The 20,465-nt window shown below is 47.1% G+C and overlaps 22 non-coding genes across 22 annotated transcripts; all 22 read right to left on the bottom strand.

The window, feature by feature from the left end:
• Positions 1-233: 233 nt before the first annotated feature.
• TRNAD-GUC (transfer RNA aspartic acid (anticodon GUC)) lies at positions 234-305 on the bottom strand. Its single transcript has one exon. It is a non-coding gene; the product is annotated as a tRNA-Asp (tRNA).
• A 129-nt stretch (positions 306-434) lies between these two features.
• On the bottom strand, positions 435-508 carry TRNAI-AAU (transfer RNA isoleucine (anticodon AAU)). Its single transcript has one exon. It is a non-coding gene; the product is annotated as a tRNA-Ile (tRNA).
• Positions 509-2,149: 1,641 nt separating this feature from the next.
• On the bottom strand, positions 2,150-2,221 carry TRNAD-GUC (transfer RNA aspartic acid (anticodon GUC)). The gene has a single exon. It is a non-coding gene; the product is annotated as a tRNA-Asp (tRNA).
• Positions 2,222-2,351: 130 nt separating this feature from the next.
• TRNAI-AAU (transfer RNA isoleucine (anticodon AAU)) lies at positions 2,352-2,425 on the bottom strand. Its single transcript has one exon. It is a non-coding gene; the product is annotated as a tRNA-Ile (tRNA).
• A 1,210-nt stretch (positions 2,426-3,635) lies between these two features.
• Positions 3,636-3,707, bottom strand: TRNAD-GUC (transfer RNA aspartic acid (anticodon GUC)). The gene has a single exon. It is a non-coding gene; the product is annotated as a tRNA-Asp (tRNA).
• A 129-nt stretch (positions 3,708-3,836) lies between these two features.
• On the bottom strand, positions 3,837-3,910 carry TRNAI-AAU (transfer RNA isoleucine (anticodon AAU)). The gene has a single exon. It is a non-coding gene; the product is annotated as a tRNA-Ile (tRNA).
• A 1,157-nt stretch (positions 3,911-5,067) lies between these two features.
• On the bottom strand, positions 5,068-5,139 carry TRNAD-GUC (transfer RNA aspartic acid (anticodon GUC)). The gene has a single exon. It is a non-coding gene; the product is annotated as a tRNA-Asp (tRNA).
• A 129-nt stretch (positions 5,140-5,268) lies between these two features.
• TRNAI-AAU (transfer RNA isoleucine (anticodon AAU)) lies at positions 5,269-5,342 on the bottom strand. The gene has a single exon. It is a non-coding gene; the product is annotated as a tRNA-Ile (tRNA).
• Positions 5,343-8,898: 3,556 nt separating this feature from the next.
• TRNAD-GUC (transfer RNA aspartic acid (anticodon GUC)) lies at positions 8,899-8,970 on the bottom strand. The gene has a single exon. It is a non-coding gene; the product is annotated as a tRNA-Asp (tRNA).
• A 129-nt stretch (positions 8,971-9,099) lies between these two features.
• TRNAI-AAU (transfer RNA isoleucine (anticodon AAU)) lies at positions 9,100-9,173 on the bottom strand. The gene has a single exon. It is a non-coding gene; the product is annotated as a tRNA-Ile (tRNA).
• Positions 9,174-10,383: 1,210 nt separating this feature from the next.
• Positions 10,384-10,455, bottom strand: TRNAD-GUC (transfer RNA aspartic acid (anticodon GUC)). The gene has a single exon. It is a non-coding gene; the product is annotated as a tRNA-Asp (tRNA).
• Positions 10,456-10,584: 129 nt separating this feature from the next.
• TRNAI-AAU (transfer RNA isoleucine (anticodon AAU)) lies at positions 10,585-10,658 on the bottom strand. Its single transcript has one exon. It is a non-coding gene; the product is annotated as a tRNA-Ile (tRNA).
• A 1,075-nt stretch (positions 10,659-11,733) lies between these two features.
• TRNAD-GUC (transfer RNA aspartic acid (anticodon GUC)) lies at positions 11,734-11,805 on the bottom strand. Its single transcript has one exon. It is a non-coding gene; the product is annotated as a tRNA-Asp (tRNA).
• A 129-nt stretch (positions 11,806-11,934) lies between these two features.
• Positions 11,935-12,008, bottom strand: TRNAI-AAU (transfer RNA isoleucine (anticodon AAU)). The gene has a single exon. It is a non-coding gene; the product is annotated as a tRNA-Ile (tRNA).
• Positions 12,009-13,640: 1,632 nt separating this feature from the next.
• TRNAD-GUC (transfer RNA aspartic acid (anticodon GUC)) lies at positions 13,641-13,712 on the bottom strand. Its single transcript has one exon. It is a non-coding gene; the product is annotated as a tRNA-Asp (tRNA).
• Positions 13,713-13,842: 130 nt separating this feature from the next.
• On the bottom strand, positions 13,843-13,916 carry TRNAI-AAU (transfer RNA isoleucine (anticodon AAU)). Its single transcript has one exon. It is a non-coding gene; the product is annotated as a tRNA-Ile (tRNA).
• Positions 13,917-15,126: 1,210 nt separating this feature from the next.
• TRNAD-GUC (transfer RNA aspartic acid (anticodon GUC)) lies at positions 15,127-15,198 on the bottom strand. Its single transcript has one exon. It is a non-coding gene; the product is annotated as a tRNA-Asp (tRNA).
• A 129-nt stretch (positions 15,199-15,327) lies between these two features.
• On the bottom strand, positions 15,328-15,401 carry TRNAI-AAU (transfer RNA isoleucine (anticodon AAU)). The gene has a single exon. It is a non-coding gene; the product is annotated as a tRNA-Ile (tRNA).
• A 2,264-nt stretch (positions 15,402-17,665) lies between these two features.
• TRNAD-GUC (transfer RNA aspartic acid (anticodon GUC)) lies at positions 17,666-17,737 on the bottom strand. The gene has a single exon. It is a non-coding gene; the product is annotated as a tRNA-Asp (tRNA).
• A 129-nt stretch (positions 17,738-17,866) lies between these two features.
• Positions 17,867-17,940, bottom strand: TRNAI-AAU (transfer RNA isoleucine (anticodon AAU)). The gene has a single exon. It is a non-coding gene; the product is annotated as a tRNA-Ile (tRNA).
• A 718-nt stretch (positions 17,941-18,658) lies between these two features.
• TRNAD-GUC (transfer RNA aspartic acid (anticodon GUC)) lies at positions 18,659-18,730 on the bottom strand. Its single transcript has one exon. It is a non-coding gene; the product is annotated as a tRNA-Asp (tRNA).
• Positions 18,731-18,859: 129 nt separating this feature from the next.
• On the bottom strand, positions 18,860-18,933 carry TRNAI-AAU (transfer RNA isoleucine (anticodon AAU)). The gene has a single exon. It is a non-coding gene; the product is annotated as a tRNA-Ile (tRNA).
• Positions 18,934-20,465: the final 1,532 nt, after the last annotated feature.

Raw genomic sequence — 20,465 nt, 5'->3', positions numbered from 1 at the left:
TATTCGCTCCATGGATTGGGGATATCTACAGAATTTTTCAGCTTAAACCTTCAGGAAACTGAGGTAGGATAAGTGTGGGTTCTCTCTGTGCAACGACTTAATGGCTTCTTTTTTTGTAGATCTCTTTTTAAAATTCCATCTTTATTTCCATGGAGACTCTGGAGACTCTGGAGACTTAAGACTTTGGATTCCTTTTTCCTGAGTTTTCTTTGGTGCACAAAGAAAACAATTGCCTCCCCGTCGGGGAATCGAACCCCGGTCTCCCGCGTGACAGGCGGGGATACTCACCACTATACTAACGAGGAATGGGTATGGTGCTTGCCATCACGGTAACCTGCTTAAATGAAGACAGCAGCAATTTCCACCCGCCAGATCTAGGCAGTAGGGAGAAAAAGGAGTTTGAGACTGGTACGGTCAAAAAAGAGGAGACGGACTGGCCCGTACGGGGATCGAACCCGCGACCTTGGCGTTATTAGCACCACGCTCTAACCAGCTGAGCTAACCGGCCATGTTGCGCATGTCGGCTGCCCCGGCCGACACCAGTGGGGATCTCACATGTGTCCCAGTCCTTAGAATAGGTACTGATAGCAGTGTGGAGAAAGGGAAGGGTGTCTCTTTCTCTGTCCTTGTCAGAGGCGACATCACGAGTGCTAGGGCTGACTGTGAACTGGGAACTGTATTCGAAACTTTATTCCACAAGAGAAGGAATCAGAAAGTATAGGAAATAACACGGCACCTGGAAGAGTTTGCAATCTAAAAGCCATAGGCCTTAGGCATGGGCTACACGGGGCCTTGTTGTAGCGCCAGTGATTGAGGGAAAGCTGCAGTCCGCATTTCAGCTGCAACTAACTCATGACTTTGGGCACACAGGTCCCAGGTGACGAAATCAGTCGCTGACCGTCTACTTTACAAGTTATTGACTCTGGTATATGCTGTGCTGCAAACTAATGTCAGGAATCCATTGGATAAGGCTCTGGCCGTGGGCATCTCCCGTACGGACGTTTGTTTCCCCTGGCCAATCTCAGCGGGCTCCTTTCGGCATGTGGTTTCGGCCTATTCGCTCCATGGATTGGGGATATCTACAGAGTTTTTCAGCTTAAACCTTAAGGAAACTGAGGTAGGATAAGTGTGGGTTCTCTCGGTGCAACAACCTAATGGCTTCTTTTTTTGTAGATCTCTTTTTAAATTTCCATCTTTATTTCCATGGAGTCTCTGGAGACTTAAGACTTTGGTTTCTTTCTACCTTTAAGGTTCCTTACGCTCCCTCTAGGATTTTACCTCCTTTTTCCTTAGTTTTCTAACTCATGACTTTGGGAAAAAGGGTCCCAGGTGACAAAATCAGTCGCTGAACGTCTACGTTATGCTCTGCTGCAAACTAATGTCAGGAATCCATTAAATAAGGCTCTGTCCGTGGGCATCTCCCGTACGGACGTTTGTTTCCCCTGGCCAATCTCAGCGGGCTCCTTTCGGCATGTGGTTTCGGCCTATTCGCTCCATAGATTGGGGATATCTACAGAGTTTTTCAGCTTAAACCTTCAGGAAACTGAGGTAGGATAAGTGTGGGTTCTCTCTGTGCAACAACTTAATGGCTTCTTTTTTTGTAGATCTCTTTTTAAAATTCCATCTTTATTTCCATGGAGACTCTGGAGACTTAAGACTTTGGTTTCTTTCTACCTTTAAGGTTCCTTACGCTCCCTCTAGGATTTTACCTCCTTTTTCCTTAGTTTTCTAACTCATGACTTTGGGAAAAAGGGTCCCAGGTGACAAAATCAGTCGCTGAACGTCTACGTTATGCTCTGCTGCAAACTAATGTCAGGAATCCATTAAATAAGGCTCTGTCCGTGGGCATCTCCCGTACGGACGTTTGTTTCCCCTGGCCAATCTCAGCGGGCTCCTTTCGGCATGTGGTTTCGGCCTATTCGCTCCATGGATTGGGGATATCTAGAGAGTTTTTCAGCTTAAACCTTCAGGAAACTGAGGTAGGATAAGTGTGGGTTCTCTCTGTGCAACGACTTAATGGCTTCTTTTTTTGTAGATCTCTTTTTAAAATTCCATCTTTATTTCCATGGAGACTCTGGAGACTCTGGAGACTTAAGACTTTGGATTCCTTTTTCCTGAGTTTTCTTTGGTGCACAAAGAAAACAATTGCCTCCCCGTCGGGGAATCGAACCCCGGTCTCCCGCGTGACAGGCGGGGATACTCACCACTATACTAACGAGGAATGGGTATGGTGCTTGCCATCACGGTAACCTGCTTAAATGAAGACAGCAGCAATTTCCACCCACCAGATCTAGGCAGTAGGGAGAAAAAGGAGTTTTGAGACTGGTACGGTCAAAAAAGAGGAGACGGACTGGCCCGTACGGGGATCGAACCCGCGACCTTGGCGTTATTAGCACCACGCTCTAACCAGCTGAGCTAACCGGCCATGTTGCGCATGTCAGCTGCCCCGGCCGACACCAGTGGGGATCTCACATGTGTCCCAGTCCTTAGAATAGGTACTGATAGCAGTGTGGAGAAAGGGAAGGGTGTCTCTTTCTCTGTCCTTGTCAGAGGCGACATCACGAGTGCTAGGGCTGACTGTGAACTGGGAACTGTATTCGAAACTTTATTCCACAAGAGAAGGAATCAGAAAGTATAGGAAATAACACGGCACCTGGAAGAGTTTGCAATCTAAAAGCCATAGGCCTTAGGCATGGGCTACACGGGGCCTTGTTGTAGCGCCAGTGATTGAGGGAAAGCTGCAGTCCGCATTTCAGCTGCAACTAACTCATGACTTTGGGCAAACGGGTCCCAGGTGACGAAATCAGTCGCTGACCGTCTACTTTACAAGTTATTGACTCTGGTATATGCTGTTCTGCAAACTAATGTCAGGAATCCATTGGATAAGGCTCTGGCCGTGGGCATCTCCCGTACGGACGTTTGTTTCCCCTGGCCAATCTCAGCGGGCTCCTTTCGGCATGTGGTTTCGGCCTATTCGCTCCATGGATTGGGGATATCTACAGAGTTTTTCAGCTTAAACCTTAAGGAAACTGAGGTAGGATAAGTGTGGGTTCTCTCGGTGCAACAACTTAATGGCTTCTTTTTTTGTAGATCTCTTTTTAAATTTCCATCTTTATTTCCATGGAGTCTCTGGAGACTTAAGACTTTGGTTTCTTTCTACCTTTAAGGTTCCTTACGCTCCCTCTAGGATTTTACCTCCTTTTTCCTTAGTTTTCTAACTCATGACTTTGGGAAAAAGGGTCCCAGGTGACAAAATCAGTCGCTGAACGTCTACGTTATGCTCTGCTGCAAACTAATGTCAGGAATCCATTAAATAAGGCTCCGTCCGTGGGCATCTCCCGTACGGACGTTTGTTTCCCCTGGCCAATCTCAGCGGGCTCCTTTCGGCATGTGGTTTCGGCCTATTCGCTCCATGGATTGGGGATATCTACAGAGTTTTTCAGCTTAAACCTTCAGGAAACTGAGGTAGGATAAGTGTGGGTTCTCTCTGTGCAACGACTTAATGGCTTCTTTTTTTGTAGATCTCTTTTTAAAATTCCATCTTTATTTCCATGGAGACTCTGGAGACTCTGGAGACTTAAGACTTTGGATTCCTTTTTCCTGAGTTTTCTTTGGTGCACAAAGAATAGAATTGCCTCCCCGTCGGGGAATCGAACCCCGGTCTCCCGCGTGACAGGCGGGGATACTCACCACTATACTAACGAGGAATGGGTATGGTGCTTGCCATCACGGTAACCTGCTTAAATGAAGACAGCAGCAATTTCCACCCACCAGATCTAGGCAGTAGGGAGAAAAAGGAGTTTGAGACTGGTACGGTCAAAAAAGAGGAGACGGCCTGGCCCGTACGGGGATCGAACCCGCGACCTTGGCGTTATTAGCACCACGCTCTAACCAGCTGAGCTAACCGGCCATGTTGCGCATGTCGGCTGCCCCGGCCGACACCAGTGGGGATCTCACATGTGTCCCAGTCCTTAGAATAGGTACTGATAGCAGTGTGGAGAAAGGGAAGGGTGTCTCTTTCTCTGTCCTTGTCAGAGGCGACATCACGAGTGCTAGGGCTGACTGTGAACTGGGAACTGTATTCAAAACTTTATTCCACAAGAGAAGGAATCAGAAAGTATAGGAAATAACACGGCACCTGGAAGAGTTTGCAATCTAAAAGCCATAGGCCTTAGGCATGGGCTACACGGGGCCTTGTTGTAGCGCCAGTGATTGAGGGAAAGCTGCAGTCCGCATTTCAGCTGCAACTAACTCATGACTTTGGGCAAACGGGTCCCAGGTGACGAAATCAGTCGCTGACCGTCTACTTTACAAGTTATTGACTCTGGTATATGCTGTTCTGCAAACTAATGTCAGGAATCCATTGGATAAGGCTCTGGCCGTGGGCATCTCCCGTACGGACGTTTGTTTCCCCTGGCCAATCTCAGCGGGCTCCTTTCGGCATGTGGTTTCGGCCTATTCGCTCCATGGATTGGGGATATCTACAGAGTTTTTCAGCTTAAACCTTAAGGAAACTGAGGTAGGATAAGTGTGGGTTCTCTCGGTGCAACAACTTAATGGCTTCTTTTTTTGTAGATCTCTTTTTAAATTTCCATCTTTATTTCCATGGAGTCTCTGGAGACTTAAGACTTTGGTTTCTTTCTACCTTTAAGGTTCCTTACGCTCCCTCTAGGATTTTACCTCCTTTTTCCTTAGTTTTCTAACTCATGACTTTGGGAAAAAGGGTCCCAGGTGACAAAATCAGTCGCTGAACGTCTACGTTATGCTCTGCTGCAAACTAATGTCAGGAATCCATTAAATAAGGCTCTGTCCGTGGGCATCTCCCGTACGGACGTTTGTTTCCCCTGGATTGGGGATATCTACAGAGTTTTTCAGCTTAAACCTTCAGGAAACTGAGGTAGGATAAGTGTGGGTTCTCTCTGTGCAACGACTTAATGGCTTCTTTTTTTGTAGATCTCTTTTTAAAATTCCATCTTTATTTCCATGGAGACTCTGGAGACTCTGGAGACTTAAGACTTTGGATTCCTTTTTCCTGAGTTTTCTTTGGTGCACAAAGAAAAGAATTGCCTCCCCGTCGGGGAATCGAACCCCGGTCTCCCGCGTGACAGGCGGGGATACTCACCACTATACTAACGAGGAATGGGTATGGTGCTTGCCTTCACGGTAACCTGCTTAAATGAAGACAGCAGCAATTTCCACCCACCAGATCTAGGCAGTAGGGAGAAAAAGGAGTTTGAGACTGGTACGGTCAAAAAAGAGGAGACGGACTGGCCCGTACGGGGATCGAACCCGCGACCTTGGCGTTATTAGCACCACGCTCTAACCAGCTGAGCTAACCGGCCATGTTGCGCATGTCGGCTGCCCCGGCCGACACCAGTGGGGATCTCACATGTGTCCCAGTCCTTAGAATAGGTACTGATAGCAGTGTGGAGAAAGGGAAGGGTGTCTCTTTCTCTGTCCTTGTCAGAGGCGACATCACGAGTGCTAGGGCTGACTGTGAACTGGGAACTGTATTCGAAACTTTATTCCACAAGAGAAGGAATCAGAAAGTATAGGAAATAACACGGCACCTGGAAGAGTTTGCAATCTAAAAGCCATAGGCCTTAGGCATGGGCTACACGGGGCCTTGTTGTAGCGCCAGTGATTGAGGGAAAGCTGCAGTCCGCATTTCAGCTGCAACTAACTCATGACTTTGGGCAAACGGGTCCCAGGTGACGAAATCAGTCGCTGACCGTCTACTTTACAAGTTATTGACTCTGGTATATGCTGTGCTGCAAACTAATGTCAGGAATCCATTGGATAAGGCTCTGGCCGTGGGCATCTCCCGTACGGACGTTTGTTTCCCCTGGCCAATCTCAGTGGGCTCCTTTCGGCATGTGGTTTCGGCCTATTCGCTCCATGGATTGGGGATATCTACAGAGTTTTTCAGCTTAAACCTTAAGGAAACTGAGGTAGGATAAGTGTGGGTTCTCTCGGTGCAACAACTTAATGGCTTCTTTTTTTGTAGATCTCTTTTTAAATTTCCATCTTTATTTCCATGGAGTCTCTGGAGACTTAAGACTTTGGTTTCTTTCTACCTTTAAGGTTCCTTACGCTCCCTCTAGGATTTTACCTCCTTTTTCCTTAGTTTTCTAACTCATGACTTTGGGAAAAAGGGTCCCAGGTGACAAAATCAGTCGCTGAACGTCTACGTTATGCTCTGCTGCAAACTAATGTCAGGAATCCATTAAATAAGGCTCTGTCCGTGGGCATCTCCCGTACGGACGTTTGTTTCCCCTGGCCAATCTCAGCGGGCTCCTTTCGGCATGTGGTTTCGGCCTATTCGCTCCATGGATTGGGGATATCTACAGAGTTTTTCAGCTTAAACCTTCAGGAAACTGAGGTAGGATAAGTGTGGGTTCTCTCTGTGCAACAACTTAATGGCTTCTTTTTTTGTAGATCTCTTTTTAAAATTCCATCTTTATTTCCATGGAGACTCTGGAGACTTAAGACTTTGGTTTCTTTCTACCTTTAAGGTTCCTTACGCTCCCTCTAGGATTTTACCTCCTTTTTCCTTAGTTTTCTAACTCATGACTTTGGGAAAAAGGGTCCCAGGTGACAAAATCAGTCGCTGAACGTCTACGTTATGCTCTGCTGCAAACTAATGTCAGGAATCCATTAAATAAGGCTCTGTCCGTGGGCATCTCCCGTACGGACGTTTGTTTCCCCTGGCCAATCTCAGCGGGCTCCTTTCGGCATGTGGTTTCGGCCTATTCGCTCCATGGATTGGGGATATCTACAGAGTTTTTCAGCTTAAACCTTCAGGAAACTGAGGTAGGATAAGTGTGGGTTCTCTCTGTGCAACGACTTAATGGCTTCTTTTTTTGTAGATCTCTTTTTAAAATTCCATCTTTATTTCCATGGAGACTCTGGAGACTCTGGAGACTTAAGACTTTGGATTCCTTTTTCCTGAGTTTTCTTTGGTGCACAAAGAAAACAATTGCCTCCCCGTCGGGGAATCGAACCCCGGTCTCCCGCGTGACAGGCGGGGATACTCACCACTATACTAATGAGGAATGGGTATGGTGCTTGCCATCACGGTAACCTGCTTAAATGAAGACAGCAGCAATTTCCACCCACCAGATCTAAGCAGTAGGGAGAAAAAGGAGTTTGAGACTGGTACGGTCAAAAAAGAGGAGACGGACTGGCCCGTACGGGGATCGAACCCGCGACCTTGGCGTTATTAGCACCACGCTCTAACCAGCTGAGCTAATCGGCCATGTTGCGCATGTCGGCTGCCCCGGCCGACACCAGTGGGGATCTCACATGTGTCCCAGTCCTTAGAATAGGTACTGATAGCAGTGTGGAGAAAGGGAAGGGTGTCTCTTTCTCTGTCCTTGTCAGAGGCGACATCACGAGTGCTAGGGCTGACTGTGAACTGGGAACTGTATTCGAAACTTTATTCCACAAGAGAAGGAATCAGAAAGTATAGGAAATAACACGGCACCTGGAAGAGTTTGCAATCTAAAAGCCATAGGCCTTAGGCATGGGCTACACGGGGCCTTGTTGTAGCGCCAGTGATTGAGGGAAAGCTGCAGTCCGCATTTCAGCTGCAACTAACTCATGACTTTGGGCAAACGGGTCCCAGGTGACGAAATCAGTCGCTGACCGTCTACTTTACAAGTTATTGACTCTGGTATATGCTGTGCTGCAAACTAATGTCAGGAATCCATTGGATAAGGCTCTGGCCGTGGGCATCTCCCGTACGGACGTTTGTTTCCCCTGGCCAATCTCAGCGGGCTCCTTTCGGCATGTGGTTTCGGCCTATTCGCTCCATGGATTGGGGATATCTACAGAGTTTTTCAGCTTAAACCTTAAGGAAACTGAGGTAGGATAAGTGTGGGTTCTCTCTGTGCAACAACTTAATGGCTTCTTTTTTTGTAGATCTCTTTTTAAATTTCCATCTTTATTTCCATGGAGTCTCTGGAGACTTAAGACTTTGGTTTCTTTCTACCTTTAAGGTTCCTTACGCTCCCTCTAGGATTTTACCTCCTTTTTCCTTAGTTTTCTAACTCATGACTTTGGGAAAAAGGGTCCCAGGTGACAAAATCAGTCGCTGAACGTCTACGTTATGCTCTGCTGCAAACTAATGTCAGGAATCCATTAAATAAGGCTCTGTCCGTGGGCATCTCCCGTACGGACGTTTGTTTCCCCTGGCCAATCTCAGCGGGCTCCTTTCGGCATGTGGTTTCGGCCTATTCGCTCCATGGATTGGGGATATCTACAGAGTTTTTCAGCTTAAACCTTCAGGAAACTGAGGTAGGATAAGTGTGGGTTCTCTCTGTGCAACAACTTAATGGCTTCTTTTTTTGTAGATCTCTTTTTAAAATTCCATCTTTATTTCCATGGAGACTCTGGAGACTTAAGACTTTGGTTTCTTTCTACCTTTAAGGTTCCTTACGCTCCCTCTAGGATTTTACCTCCTTTTTCCTTAGTTTTCTAACTCATGACTTTGGGAAAAAGGGTCCCAGGTGACAAAATCAGTCGCTGAACGTCTACGTTATGCTCTGCTGCAAACTAATGTCAGGAATCCATTAAATAAGGCTCTGTCCGTGGGCATCTCCCGTACGGACGTTTGTTTCCCCTGGCCAATCTCAGCGGGCTCCTTTCGGCATGTGGTTTCGGCCTATTCGCTCCATGGATTGGGGATATCTACAGAGTTTTTCAGCTTAAACCTTCAGGAAACTGAGGTAGGATAAGTGTGGGTTCTCTCTGTGCAACGACTTAATGGCTTCTTTTTTGTAGATCTCTTTTTAAAATTCCATCTTTATTTCCATGGAGACTCTGGAGACTCTGGAGACTTAAGACTTTGGATTCCTTTTTCCTGAGTTTTCTTTGGTGCACAAAGAAAAGAATTGCCTCCCCGTCGGGGAATCGAACCCCGGTCTCCCGCGTGACAGGCGGGGATACTCACCACTATACTAACGAGGAATGGGTATGGTGCTTGCCATCACGGTAACCTGCTTAAATGAAGACAGCAGCAATTTCCACCCACCAGATCTAGGCAGTAGGGAGAAAAAGGAGTTTGAGACTGGTACGGTCAAAAAAGAGGAGACGGACTGGCCCGTACGGGGATCGAACCCGCGACCTTGGCGTTATTAGCACCACGCTCTAACCAGCTGAGCTAACCGGCCATGTTGCGCATGTCGGCTGCCCCGGCCGACACCAGTGGGGATCTCACATGTGTCCCAGTCCTTAGAATAGGTACTGATAGCAGTGTGGAGAAAGGGAAGGGTGTCTCTTTCTCTGTCCTTGTCAGAGGCGACATCACGAGTGCTAGGGCTGACTGTGAACTGGGAACTGTATTCAAAACTTTATTCCACAAGAGAAGGAATCAGAAAGTATAGGAAATAACACGGCACCTGGAAGAGTTTGCAATCTAAAAGCCATAGGCCTTAGGCATGGGCTACACGGGGCCTTGTTGTAGCGCCAGTGATTGAGGGAAAGCTGCAGTCCGCATTTCAGCTGCAACTAACTCATGACTTTGGGCAAACGGGTCCCAGGTGACGAAATCAGTCGCTGACCGTCTACTTTACAAGTTATTGACTCTGGTATATGCTGTTCTGCAAACTAATGTCAGGAATCCATTGGATAAGGCTCTGGCCGTGGGCATCTCCCGTACGGACGTTTGTTTCCCCTGGCCAATCTCAGCGGGCTCCTTTCGGCATGTGGTTTCGGCCTATTCGCTCCATGGATTGGGGATATCTACAGAGTTTTTCAGCTTAAACCTTAAGGAAACTGAGGTAGGATAAGTGTGGGTTCTCTCGGTGCAACAACTTAATGGCTTCTTTTTTTGTAGATCTCTTTTTAAATTTCCATCTTTATTTCCATGGAGTCTCTGGAGACTTAAGACTTTGGTTTCTTTCTACCTTTAAGGTTCCTTACGCTCCCTCTAGGATTTTACCTCCTTTTTCCTTAGTTTTCTAACTCATGACTTTGGGAAAAAGGGTCCAAGGTGACAAAATCAGTCGCTGAACGTCTACGTTATGCTCTGCTGCAAACTAATGTCAGGAATCCATTAAATAAGGCTCTGTCCGTGGGCATCTCCCGTACGGACGTTTGTTTCCCCTGGCCAATCTCAGCGGGCTCCTTTCGGCATGTGGTTTCGGCCTATTCGCTCCATGGATTGGGGATATCTACAGAGTTTTTCAGCTTAAACCTTCAGGAAACTGAGGTAGGATAAGTGTGGGTTCTCTCTGTGCAACGACTTAATGGCTTCTTTTTTTGTAGATCTCTTTTTAAAATTCCATCTTTATTTCCATGGAGACTCTGGAGACTCTGGAGACTTAAGACTTTGGATTCCTTTTTCCTGAGTTTTCTTTGGTGCACAAAGAAAAGAATTGCCTCCCCGTCGGGGAATCGAACCCCGGTCTCCCGCGTGACAGGCGGGGATACTCACCACTATACTAACGAGGAATGGGTATGGTGCTTGCCATCACGGTAACCTACTTAAATGAAGACAGCAGCAATTTCCACCCACCAGATCTAGGCAGTAGGGAGAAAAAGGAGTTTGAGACTGGTACGGTCAAAAAAGAGGAGACGGACTGGCCCGTACGGGGATCGAACCCGCGACCTTGGCGTTATTAGCACCACGCTCTAACCAGCTGAGCTAACCGGCCATGTTGCGCATGTCGGCTGCCCCGGCCGACACCAGTGGGGATCTCACATGTGTCCCAGTCCTTAGAATAGGTACTGATAGCAGTACCTATAGGTACTTAAACCTTAAGGAAACTGAGGTAGGATAAGTGTGGGTTCTCTCGGTGCAACGACTTAATGGCTTCTTTTTTTGTAGATCTCTTTTTAAATTTCCATCTTTATTTCCATGGAGTCTCTGGAGACTTAAGACTTTGGTTTCTTTCTACCTTTAAGGTTCCTGACGCTCTCTCTAGGATTTTACCTCCTTTTTCCTTAGTTTTCTAACTCATGACTTTGGGAAAACGGGTCCCAGGTGACAAAATCAGTCGCTGAACGTCTACGTTATGCTCTGCTGCAAACTAATGTCAGGAATCCATTAAATAAGGCTCTGTCCGTGGGCATCTCCCGTACGGACGTTTGTTTCCCCTGGCCAATCTCAGCGGGCTCCTTTCGGCATGTGGTTTTGGCCTATTCGCTCCATGGATTGGGGATATCTACAGAGTTTTTCAGCTTAAACCTTCACTAAACCGAGGTAGGATAAGTGTGGGTTCTCTCGGTGGAACGACTTAATGGCTTCTTTTTTTGTAGATCTCTTTTTAAATTTCCATCTTTATTTCCATGGAGTCTCTGGAGACTTAAGACTTTGGTTTCTTTCTACCTTTAAGGTTCCTTACGCTCCCTCTAGGATTTTACCTCCTTTTTCCTTAGTTTTCTAACTCATGACTTTGGGAAAAAGGGTCCCAGGTGACAAAATCAGTCGCTGCTATGCTGCAAACTAATGTCAGGAATCCATTAAATAAGGCTCTGTCCGTGGGCATCTCCCGTACGGACGTTTGTTTCCCCTGGCCAATCTACAGAGTTTTTCAGCTTAAACCTTCAGGAAACTGAGGTAGGATAAGTGTGGGTTCTCTCTGTGCAACGACTTAATGGCTTCTTTTTTTGTAGATCTCTTTTTAAAATTCCATCTTTATTTCCATGGAGACTCTGGAGACTCTGGAGACTTAAGACTTTGGATTCCTTTTTCCTGAGTTTTCTTTGGTGCACAAGGAAAACAATTGCCTCCCCGTCGGGGAATCGAACCCCGGTCTCCCGCGTGACAGGCGGGGATACTCACCACTATACTAACGAGGAATGGGTATGGTGCTTGCCATCACGGTAACCTGCTTAAATGAAGACAGCAGCAATTTCCACCCACCAGATCTAGGCAGTAGGGAGAAAAAGGAGTTTGAGACTGGTACGGTCAAAAAAGAGGACACGGACTGGCCCGTACGGGGATCGAACCCGCGACCTTGGCGTTATTAGCACCACGCTCTAACCAGCTGAGCTAACCGGCCATGTTGCGCATGTTGGCTGCCCCGGCCGACACCAGTGGGGATCTCACATGTGTCCCAGTCCTTAGAATAGGTACTGATAGCAGTGTGGAGAAAGGGAAGGGTGTCTCTTTCTCTGTCCTTGTCAGAGGCGACATCACGAGTGCTAGGGCTGACTGTGAACTGGGAACTGTATTCGAAACTTTATTCCACAAGAGAAGGAATCAGAAAGTATAGGAAATAACACGGCACCTGGAAGAGTTTGCAATCTAAAAGCCATAGGCCTTAGGCATGGGCTACACGGGGCCTTGTTGTAGCGCCAGTGATTGAGGGAAAGCTGCAGTCCGCATTTCAGCTGCAACTAACTCATGACTTTGGGCACACAGGTCCCAGGTGACGAAATCAGTCGCTGACCGTCTACTTTACAAGTTATTGACTCTGGTATATGCTGTGCTGCAAACTAATGTCAGGAATCCATTGGATAAGGCTCTGGCCGTGGGCATCTCCCGTACGGACGTTTGTTTCCCCTGGCCAATCTCAGCGGGCTCCTTTCGGCATGTGGTTTCGGCCTATTCGCTCCATGGATTGGGGATATCTACAGAGTTTTTCAGCTTAAACCTTAAGGAAACTGAGGTAGGATAAGTGTGGGTTCTCTCGGTGCAACAACCTAATGGCTTCTTTTTTTGTAGATCTCTTTTTAAATTTCCATCTTTATTTCCATGGAGTCTCTGGAGACTTAAGACTTTGGTTTCTTTCTACCTTTAAGGTTCCTTACGCTCCCTCTAGGATTTTACCTCCTTTTTCCTTAGTTTTCTAACTCATGACTTTGGGAAAAAGGGTCCCAGGTGACAAAATCAGTCGCTGAACGTCTACGTTATGCTCTGCTGCAAACTAATGTCAGGAATCCATTAAATAAGGCTCTGTCCGTGGGCATCTCCCGTACGGACGTTTGTTTCCCCTGGCCAATCTCAGCGGGCTCCTTTCGGCATGTGGTTTCGGCCTATTCGCTCCATGGATTGGGGATATCTACAGAGTTTTTCAGCTTAAACCTTCAGGAAACTGAGGTAGGATAAGTGTGGGTTCTCTCTGTGCAACAACTTAATGGCTTCTTTTTTTGTAGATCTCTTTTTAAAATTCCATCTTTATTTCCATGGAGACTCTGGAGACTTAAGACTTTGGTTTCTTTCTACCTTTAAGGTTCCTTACGCTCCCTCTAGGATTTTACCTCCTTTTTCCTTAGTTTTCTAACTCATGACTTTGGGAAAAAGGGTCCCAGGTGACAAAATCAGTCGCTGAACGTCTACGTTATGCTCTGCTGCAAACTAATGTCAGGAATCCATTAAATAAGGCTCTGTCCGTGGGCATCTCCCGTACGGACGTTTGTTTCCCCTGGCCAATCTCAGCGGGCTCCTTTCGGCATGTGGTTTCGGCCTATTCGCTCCATGGATTGGGGATATCTACAGAGTTTTTCAGCTTAAACCTTCAGGAAACTGAGGTAGGATAAGTGTGGGTTCTCTCTGTGCAACGACTTAATGGCTTCTTTTTTTGTAGATCTCTTTTTAAAATTCCATCTTTATTTCCATGGAGACTCTGGAGACTTAAGACTTTGGATTCCTTTTTCCTGAGTTTTCTTTGGTGCACAAAGAAAACAATTGCCTCCCCGTCGGGGAATCGAACCCCGGTCTCCCGCGTGACAGGCGGGGATACTCACCACTATACTAACGAGGAATGGGTATGGTGCTTGCCATCACGGTAACCTGCTTAAATGAAGACAGCAGCAATTTCCACCCACCAGATCTAGGCAGTAGGGAGAAAAAGGAGTTTTGAGACTGGTACGGTCAAAAAAGAGGAGACGGACTGGCCTGTACGGGGATCGAACCCGCGACCTTGGCGTTATTAGCACCACGCTCTAACCAGCTGAGCTAACCGGCCATGTTGCGCATGTCAGCTGCCCCGGCCGACACCAGTGGGGATCTCACATGTGTCCCAGTCCTTAGAATAGGTACTGATAGCAGTGTGGAGAAAGGGAAGGGTGTCTCTTTCTCTGTCCTTGTCAGAGGCGACATCACGAGTGCTAGGGCTGACTGTGAACTGGGAACTGTATTCGAAACTTTATTCCACAAGAGAAGGAATCAGAAAGTATAGGAAATAACACGGCACCTGGAAGAGTTTGCAATCTAAAAGCCATAGGCCTTAGGCATGGGCTACACGGGGCCTTGTTGTAGCGCCAGTGATTGAGGGAAAGCTGCAGTCCGCATTTCAGCTGCAACTAACTCATGACTTTGGGCAAACGGGTCCCAGGTGACGAAATCAGTCGCTGACCGTCTACTTTACAAGTTATTGACTCTGGTATATGCTGTTCTGCAAACTAATGTCAGGAATCCATTGGATAAGGCTCTGGCCGTGGGCATCTCCCGTACGGACGTTTGTTTCCCCTGGCCAATCTCAGCGGGCTCCTTTCGGCATGTGGTTTCGGCCTATTCGCTCCATGGATTGGGGATATCTACAGAGTTTTTCAGCTTAAACCTTAAGGAAACTGAGGTAGGATAAGTGTGGGTTCTCTCGGTGCAACAACTTAATGGCTTCTTTTTTTGTAGATCTCTTTTTAAATTTCCATCTTTATTTCCATGGAGTCTCTGGAGACTTAAGACTTTGGTTTCTTTCTACCTTTAAGGTTCCTTACGCTCCCTCTAGGATTTTACCTCCTTTTTCCTTAGTTTTCTAACTCATGACTTTGGGAAAAAGGGTCCCAGGTGACAAAATCAGTCGCTGAACGTCTACGTTATGCTCTGCTGCAAACTAATGTCAGGAATCCATTAAATAAGGCTCTGTCCGTGGGCATCTCCCGTACGGACGTTTGTTTAGCCTGGCCAATCTCAGCGGGCTCCTTTCGGCATGTGGTTTCGGCCTATTCGCTCCATGGATTGGGGATATCTACAGAGTTTTTCAGCTTAAACCTTCAGGAAACTGAGGTAGGATAAGTGTGGGTTCTCTCTGTGCAACGACTTAATGGCTTCTTTTTTTGTAGATCTCTTTTTAAAATTCCATCTTTATTTCCATGGAGACTCTGGAGACTCTGGAGACTTAAGACTTTGGATTCCTTTTTCCTGAGTTTTCTTTGGTGCACAAAGAAAACAATTGCCTCCCCGTCGGGGAATCGAACCCCGGTCTCCCGCGTGACAGGCGGGGATACTCACCACTATACTAACGAGGAATGGGTATGGTGCTTGCCATCACGGTAACCTGCTTAAATGAAGACAGCAGCAATTTCCACCCACCAGATCTAGGCAGTAGGGAGAAAAAGGAGTTTGAGACTGGTACGGTCAAAAAAGAGGACACGGACTGGCCCGTACGGGGATCGAACCCGCGACCTTGGCGTTATTAGCACCACGCTCTAACCAGCTGAGCTAACCGGCCATGTTGCGCATGTTGGCTGCCCCGGCCGACACCAGTGGGGATCTCACATGTGTCCCAGTCCTTAGAATAGGTACTGATAGCAGTGTGGAGAAAGGGAAGGGTGTCTCTTTCTCTGTCCTTGTCAGAGGCGACATCACGAGTGCTAGGGCTGACTGTGAACTGGGAACTGTATTCGAAACTTTATTCCACAAGAGAAGGAATCAGAAAGTATAGGAAATAACACGGCACCTGGAAGAGTTTGCAATCTAAAAGCCATAGGCCTTAGGCATGGGCTACACGGGGCCTTGTTGTAGCGCCAGTGATTGAGGGAAAGCTGCAGTCCGCATTTCAGCTGCAACTAACTCATGACTTTGGGCAAACGGGTACCAGGTGACGAAATCAGTCGCTGACCGTCTACTTTACAAGTTATTGACTCTGGTATATGCTGTTCTGCAATCTAATGTCAGGAATCCATTGGATAAGGCTCTGGCCGTGGGCATCTCCCGTACGGACGTTTGTTTCCCCTGGCCACTCTCAGCGGGCTCCTTTCGGCATGTGGTTTCGGCCTATTCGCTCCATGGATTGGGGATATCTACAGAGTTTTTCAGCTTAAACCTTAAGAAAACTGAGGTAGGATAAGTGTGGGTTCTCTCGGTGCAACAACTTAATGGCTTCTTTTTTTGTAGATCTCTTTTTAAATTTCCATCTTTATTTCCATGGAGTCTCTGGAGACTTAAGACTTTGGTTTCTTTCTACCTTTAAGGTTCCTTACGCTCCCTCTAGGATTTTACCTCCTTTTTCCTTAGTTTTCTAACTCATGACTTTGGGAAAAAGGGTCCCAGGTGACAAAATCAGTCGCTGAACGTCTACGTTATGCTCTGCTGCAAACTAATGTCAGGAATCCATTAAATAAGGCTCTGTCCGTGGGCATCTCCCGTACGGACGTTTGTTTCCCCTGGCCAATCTCAGCGGGCTCCTTTCGGCATGTGGTTTCGGCCTATTCGCTCCATGGATTGGGGATATCTACAGAGTTTTTCAGCTTAAACCTTCAGGAAACTGAGGTAGGATAAGTGTGGGTTCTCTCTGTGCAACGACTTAATGGCTTCTTTTTTTGTAGATCTCTTTTTAAAATTCCATCTTTATTTCCATGGAGACTCTGGAGACTCTGGAGACTTAAGACTTTGGATTCCTTTTTCCTGAGTTTTCTTTGGTGCACAAAGAAAACAATTGCCTCCCAGTCGGGGAATCGAACCCCGGCCTCCCGCGTGACAGGCGGGGATACTCACCACTATACTAACGAGGAATGGGTATGGTGCTTGCCATCACGGTAACCTGCTTAAATGAAGACAGCAGCAATTTCCACCCACCAGATCTAAGCAGTAGGGAGAAAAAGGAGTTTGAGACTGGTACGGTCAAAAAAGAGGAGACGGACTGGCCCGTACGGGGATCAAAACCGCGACCTTGGCGTTATTAGCACCACGCTCTAACCAGCTGAGCTAACCGGCCATGTTGCGCATGTCGGCTGCCCCGGCCGACACCAGTGGGGATCTCACATGTGTCCCAGTCCTTAGAATAGGTACTGATAGCAGTGTGGAGAAAGGGAAGGGTGTCTCTTTCTCTGTCCTTGTCAGAGGCGACATCACGAGTGCTAGGGCTGACTGTGAACTGGGAACTGTATTCGAAACTTTATTCCACAAGAGAAGGAATCAGAAAGTATAGGAAATAACACGGCACCTGGAAGAGTTTGCAATCTAAAAGCCATAGGCCTTAGGCATGGGCTACACGGGGCCTTGTTGTAGCGCCAGTGATTGAGGGAAAGCTGCAGTCCGCATTTCAGCTGCAACTAACTCATGACTTTGGGCAAACGGGTCCCAGGTGACGAAATCAGTCGCTGACCGTCTACTTTACAAGTTATTGACTCTGGTATATGCTGTGCTGCAAACTAATGTCAGGAATCCATTGGATAAGGCTCTGGCCGTGGGCATCTCCCGTACGGACGTTTGTTTCCCCTGGCCAATCTCAGCGGGCTCCTTTCGGCATGTGGTTTCGGCCTATTCGCTCCATGGATTGGGGATATCTACAGAGTTTTTCAGCTTAAACCTTAAGGAAACTGAGGTAGGATAAGTGTGGGTTCTCTCTGTGCAACGACTTAATGGCTTCTTTTTTTGTAGATCTCTTTTTAAAATTCCATCTTTATTTCCATGGAGACTCTGGAGACTCTGGAGACTTAAGACTTTGGATTCCTTTTTCCTGAGTTTTCTTTGGTGCACAAAGAAAACCATTGCCTCCCCGTCGGGGAATCGAACCCCGGTCTCCCGCGTGACAGGCGGGGATACTCACCACTATACTAACGAGGAATGGGTATGGTGCTTGCCATCACGGTAACCTGCTTAAATGAAGACAGCAGCAATTTCCACCCACCAGATCTAGGCAGTAGGGAGAAAAAGGAGTTTGAGACTGGTACGGTCAAAAAAGAGGAGACGGACTGGCCCGTACGGGGATCGAACCCGCGACCTTGGCGTTATTAGCACCACGCTCTAACCAGCTGAGCTAACCGGCCATGTTGCGCATGTCGGCTGCCCCGGCCGACACCAGTGGGGATCTCACATGTGTCCCAGTCCTTAGAATAGGTACTGATAGCAGTACCTATAGGTACTTAAACCTTAAGGAAACTGAGGTAGGATAAGTGTGGGTTCTCTCTGTGCAACGACTTAATGGCTTCTTTTTTTGTAGATCTCTTTTTAAATTTCCATCTTTATTTCCATGGAGTCTCTGGAGACTTAAGACTTTGGTTTCTTTCTACCTTTAAGGTTCCTTACGCTCCCTCTAGGATTTTACCTCCTTTTTCCTTAGTTTTCTAACTCATGACTTTGGGAAAAAGGGTCCCAGGTGACAAAATCAGTCGCTGAACGTCTACGTTATGCTCTGCTGCAAACTAATGTCAGGAATCCATTAAATAAGGCTCTGTCCGTTGGCATCTCCCGTACGGACGTTTGTTTCCCCTGACCAATCTCAGCGGGCTCCTTTCGGCATGTGGTTTCGGCCTATTCGCTCCATGGATTGGGGATATCTACAGAGTTTTTCAGCTTAAACCTTCAGGAAACTGAGGTAGGATAAGTGTGGGTTCTCTCTGTGCAACGACTTAATGGCTTCTTTTTTTGTAGATCTCTTCTTAAAATTCCATCTTTATTTCCATGGAGTCTCTGGAGACTCTGGAGACTTAAGACTTTGGATTCCTTTTTCCTGAGTTTTCTTTGGTGCACAAAGAAAACAATTGCCTCCCCGTCGGGGAATCGAACCCCGGTCTCCCGCGTGACAGGCGGGAATACTCACCACTATACTAACGAGGAATGGGTATGGTGCTTGCCATCACGGTAACCTGCTTAAATGAAGACAGCAGCAATTTCCACCCACCAGATCTAGGCAGTAGGGAGAAAAAGGAGTTTGAGACTGGTACGGTCAAAAAAGAGGAGACGGACTGGCCCGTACGGGGATCGAACCCGCGACCTTGGCGTTATTAGCACCACGCTCTAACCAGCTGAGCTAACCGGCCATGTTGCGCATGTCGGCTGTCCCGGCCGACACCAGTGGGGATCTCACATGTGTCCCAGTCCTTAGAATAGGTACTGATAGCAGTGTGGAGAAAGGGAAGGGTGTCTCTTTCTCTGTCCTTGTCAGAGGCGACATCACGAGTGCTAGGGCTGACTGTGAACTGGGAACTGTATTCGAAACTTTATTCCACAAGAGAAGGAATCAGAAAGTATAGGAAATAACACGGCACCTGGAAGAGTTTGCAATCTAAAAGCCATAGGCCTTAGGCATGGGCTACACGGGGCCTTGTTGTAGCGCCAGTGATTGAGGGAAAGCTGCAGTCCGCATTTCAGCTGCAACTAACTCATGACTTTGGGCACACAGGTCCCAGGTGACGAAATCAGTCGCTGACCGTCTACTTTACAAGTTATTGACTCTGGTATATGCTGTGCTGCAAACTAATGTCAGGAATCCATTGGATAAGGCTCTGGCCGTGGGCATCTCCCGTACGGACGTTTGTTTCCCCTGGCCAATCTCAGCGGGCTCCTTTCGGCATGTGGTTTCGGCCTATTCGCTCCATGGATTGGGGATATCTACAGAGTTTTTCAGCTTAAACCTTAAGGAAACTGAGGTAGGATAAGTGTGGGTTCTCTCGGTGCAACAACCTAATGGCTTCTTTTTTTGTAGATCTCTTTTTAAATTTCCATCTTTATTTCCATGGAGTCTCTGGAGACTTAAGACTTTGGTTTCTTTCTACCTTTAAGGTTCCTTACGCTCCCTCTAGGATTTTACCTCCTTTTTCCTTAGTTTTCTAACTCATGACTTTGGGAAAAAGGGTCCCAGGTGACAAAATCAGTCGCTGAACGTCTACGTTATGCTCTGCTGCAAACTAATGTCAGGAATCCATTAAATAAGGCTCTGTCCGTGGGCATCTCCCGTACGGACGTTTGTTTCCCCTGGCCAATCTCAGCGTGCTCCTTTCGGCATGTGGTTTCGGCCTATTCGCTCCATGGATTGGGGATATCTACAGAGTTTTTCAGCTTAAACCTTCAGGAAACTGAGGTAGGATAAGTGTGGGTTCTCTCTGTGCAACAACTTAATGGCTTCTTTTTTTGTAGATCTCTTTTTAAAATTCCATCTTTATTTCCATGGAGACTCTGGAGACTTAAGACTTTGGTTTCTTTCTACCTTTAAGGTTCCTTACGCTCCCTCTAGGATTTTACCTCCTTTTTCCTTAGTTTTCTAACTCATGACTTTGGGAAAAAGGGTCCCAGGTGACAAAATCAGTCGCTGAACGTCTACGTTATGCTCTGCTGCAAACTAATGTCAGGAATCCATTAAATAAGGCTCTGTCCGTGGGCATCTCCCGTACGGACGTTTGTTTCCCCTGGCCAATCTCAGCGGGCTCCTTTCGGCATGTGGTTTCGGCCTATTCGCTCCATGGATTGGGGATATCTACAGAGTTTTTCAGCTTAAACCTTCAGGAAACTGAGGTAGGATAAGTGTGGGTTCTCTCTGTGCAACGACTTAATGGCTTCTTTTTTTGTAGATCTC

The sequence above is a fragment of the Hyla sarda genome, chromosome 4 (genome assembly GCF_029499605.1).
Source record: "Hyla sarda isolate aHylSar1 chromosome 4, aHylSar1.hap1, whole genome shotgun sequence".
NCBI lineage: Eukaryota > Metazoa > Chordata > Amphibia > Anura > Hylidae > Hyla > Hyla sarda.
The sequence above is the reverse complement of the archived record's forward strand: the minus strand, read 5'-3'. Positions and strand labels throughout refer to the sequence as shown.